Source organism: Arachis ipaensis, chromosome B4 (assembly GCF_059453495.1).
Source record: "Arachis ipaensis isolate K30076 ecotype BB chromosome B4, ASM5945349v1, whole genome shotgun sequence".
Lineage (NCBI taxonomy): Eukaryota > Viridiplantae > Streptophyta > Magnoliopsida > Fabales > Fabaceae > Arachis > Arachis ipaensis.
The window spans coordinates 79,795,416-79,799,437 of record NC_142439.1 but is presented as its reverse complement, the minus strand read 5'-3'; the positions used below and the strand labels follow the sequence as shown (position 1 = coordinate 79,799,437).

At 35.7% G+C, this 4,022-nt stretch overlaps 1 non-coding gene across 1 annotated transcript; it reads right to left on the bottom strand.

The window, feature by feature from the left end:
* Window positions 1–1,575: 1,575 nt before the first annotated feature.
* On the bottom strand, window positions 1,576–1,683 carry LOC148568074 (small nucleolar RNA R71). The gene has a single exon (XR_015882206.1). It is a non-coding gene; the product is annotated as a small nucleolar RNA R71 (small nucleolar RNA).
* Between the last annotated feature and the right edge of the window lie 2,339 nt (window positions 1,684–4,022).

The following is a 4,022-nucleotide window of genomic DNA, read 5'->3' as shown; positions in this document are numbered from 1 at the left end:
TTTCAAAAAAAATATACAAAAATCTAAAAAAATTAATAAAATCATAAAAATAAAAAATATTTTGTGTTTCTTGTTTGAGTCTTGAGTCAATTTTTATGTTTGGTGTTAATTGCATACTCATCTTGCATTTTTCGAAAATTGCATTCATGCATTGCATTCATCATGATCTTCAAGTTGTTCTTGATAAACCTTCTTGATTGATCTTCATAGTATATTGTTTTGTGTTGTATGGTGTTTTTCATATGCATTCTTGCATTCATATTGTCTAAGTATTAAAAATTTCTAAGTTTGGTGTCTTGCATGTTTTTCTTTTCTTAAAAATTTTTCAAAAATAAGTTCTTGGTGTTCATCTTGACATTCAAAGTGTTCTTGGTGTTCATCTTGACATTCATAGTGTTCTTGCATGCATCACATGTTTTGATCCAAAATTTTCATGCATTGAGTCTTTTTCATGTTTTTCTCTTTCATCATTAAAAATTCAAAAATAAAAAAAATATCTTTCCCTTTTTCACTCATAAATTTTCGAAAATCTGAGTTGACTTTTTCAAAACTTTTTAAAATTTAGTTGTTTCTTATGAGTCAAATCAAATTTTCAATTTAAAAATCTTATCTTTTTCAAAACTTTTTTCAAAAATCATATCTTTTTCATTTTTCTTATTTATTTTCGAAAATTTTAAAATTATTTTTCAAAAATCTTTTTCTTAATTTTTTTCCATATTTTCGAAAATATCCTCAACAATTAATGTTTTGATTCAAAAATTTCAAGTTTGTTACTTACTTGTTAAGAAAGATTCAAACTTGAAGTTCTAGAATCATATCTTGTGATTTCTTGTGAATCAAGTCATTAATTGTGATTTTAAAAATCAAATCTTTTTCAAAACTAATTTTAATCATATCTTTTCAAAAATATCTTTTTATCTTATCTTTTTTAAAATCATATCTCTTTAATCATATCTTTTTAAAACATATCTTTTTCAAAAATTTAATTTTAAAATATCTTTTCTAACTTCTTATCTTCTTATCTTTTAAAAATTGATTTTCAAATTTGTTTCAACTAACTAATTAACTTTTTGTTTGTTTCTTATCTCTTTCAAAACTACCTAACTAACTATCCCTCTCTAATTTTCGAAAATACCTCCCTCTTTTTCAAAAATTCTTTTTAATTAATTAATTATTTTAAATTTTAATTTTAAATTTTTTCCCTCTAATTTTCGAAAATCATCAACTCCTTTTCAAAAAAAATTATTTTCGAAAATTCTCTTCTCCCCCATCTCCTTCTATTTATTTATTTATTTACTAACACTTCTCTTCATCTCAAATCATTGCTCTTATCCTCACCCTTGTGTTTGGATTATCCATTTTTCTTCACTCTTATTCCCTTTTCTTCTTCTACTAACAACAAGGGAACCTCTATACTGTGGTAAAAAGGATCCCTATTATTATTTTTCTATGCCCTTCTTTTTCATATGAGCAGGAGCAAGGACAAGAACATTCTTGTTGAAGCAGACCCTGAACTCTTGGGATAAGCTGGTCAAGGCTTTCTTAGCCAAGTTCTTTCCTCCTCAAAAGCTGAGTAAGCTTAGAGTGGATGTTCAAACCTTTAGACAGAAAGAAGGTGAATCCCTCTATGAAGCTTGGGAGAGATACAAGGAACTGACAAAAAAGTGTCCTTCTGACATGCTTTCAGAATGGACTATCCTGGATATATTTTATGATGGTCTGTCTGAATTAGCTAAGATGTCATTGGATACTTCTGCAGGGGGATCCATTCACCTAAAGAAAACGCCTGCAGAAGCTCAAGAACTCATTGACATGGTTGCTAATAACCAGTTCATGTACACTTCTGAGAGGAATCCTGTGAGTAATGGGACACCTCAGAAAAAGGAAGTTCTTAAAATTGATACTCTGAATGCTATATTGGCTCAGAATAAAATATTGACTCAACAAGTCAATATGATTTCTCAGAGTCTGAATGGAATGCAAGCTGCATCCAACAGTACTCAAGAGGCATCTTCTGAAGAAGAAGCTTATGATCCTGAGAACCCTGCAATAGCAGAGGTGAATTACATGGGTGAATCATATGGAAACACCTATAATCCCTCATGGAGAAAACACCCAAATCTCTCATGGAAGGATCAACAAAAGCCTCAACAAGGCTTTAATAATGGTGGAAGAAACATGTTTAACAGTAGTAAACCTTTTCCATCATCTTCTCAGCAACAGACAGAGAACTCTAAACAAAATACCTCTAATTTAGCAAACTTAGTCTCTGATCTATCCAAGGCCACTGTAAGTTTCATGAATGAAAGAAGGTCCTCAATTAGAAATTTGGAGGCACAAGTGGGCCAGCTGAGTAAAAGGATCACTGAAATCCCTCCTAGTACTCTCCCAAGCAATATAGAAGAAAATCCAAAAGGAGAGTGCAAGGCCATTGAATTGACCATCATGGCCGAATCCAAGGAGGAAGGGGAGGACGTGAATCCCAAGGAGGAAGACTTCCAGGGACGTCCAGTGATCAATAAGGAGTTTCCCTTTGAGGAACCAAAGGAATCTGAGACTCATCTAGAGACCATAGAGATTCTATTGAACCTCCTTATGCCATTCATGAGCTCTGATGAGTATTCCTTTTCTGAAGAGAATGATAATGTCACTGAAGAGCAAGTTGCCAAGTTCCTTGGTGTAATCATGAAGCTGAATGCCAATTTATTTGGTAATAAGACTTGGGGAGATGAACCTCCCCTGTTCACCAATGAACTAAATGCATTGGATCAACTGAGATTACCTCAGAAGAAACAGGATCCTGGAAAGTTCCTAATACCTTGTACCATAGGCACCATGACCTTTGAGAAGGCTCTATGTGACCTGGGGTTAGGAATAAACCTCATGCCACTCTCTGTAATGGAGAAACGGGAAATCTTTGAGGTGCAAGCTGCTAAAATCTCATTAGAGATGGCAGACAACTCAAGAAAACAGGCTTATGGACAAGTAGAGGACGTGTTAGTAAAGGTTAAAGGCCTTTACATCCCTACTAATTTCATAATCCTAGATACTGGGAAGGATGAGGATGAATCCATCATCCTTGGAAGACCCTTCCTAGCCACAGCAAGAGCTGTGATTGATGTTAACAGAGGTGAACTAGTCCTTCAATTGAATGAGGACTCCTTTGAGTTTAAAACTCAAGGACATCCTTCTGTAAACATGGAAAAGAGGCACAGCAAGCTTCTCTCAAAACAGAGTCAACCAGAGCTCCTACAGTCAAACTCTAAGTTTGGTGTTGGAAGGCCACAACCAAACTCTAAGTTTGGTGTTGAACTCCCATATCCAAGCTCTAAGTTTGGTGTTGGGGAGTCTCAACAATGCTCTGAACATCTATGAGGCTCCATGAGAGCCCACTGTCAAGCTATTGACATTAAAGAAGCACTTGTTGGGAGGTAACCCAATTGTTGTTTATCCTAATCTATTTTTATTTTTATTGTTTTTTTCATGTTTTATTAGGTTCATGATCATGTGGAGTCACAAAATAAATAGAAAAATCAAAAACAGCAGAAGAAAAATCACACCCTGGAGGAAGGGCTTACTGGCGTTTAAACGCCAGTAAGGAGCATCTGGCGTTGAATGCCCAAAACAAGTAGCATCCTGGCGTTCAGACGCCAGGAACGCACACTGAGGAAAGCTGGCGCTGAACGCCAGAAACAAGCATAGAACTGGCGTTCAACGCCAGAAACATGCTGCATCTGGGTGCTGAATGCCCAGAACAAGCACCAATTCGGCGTTTAAACGCCAGAATTGCATGCCAAGGCATTTTACATGACTAATTGGTGTAGGGATGCAAATCCTTGACACCTCAGGATCTGTGGACCCCACAGGATCAACTCAGCATCTGTGGACCCCACAGGATCCCTACTACCTCCACTCATACTCTTCCCTCTTCTCAATGTTCATCCTCTCTTCCCAATAAACACCCTTCCCCAAAACCCTTCACCAATCACCTCAAGCTCTCTTCCCTATCACCCATTCACCAC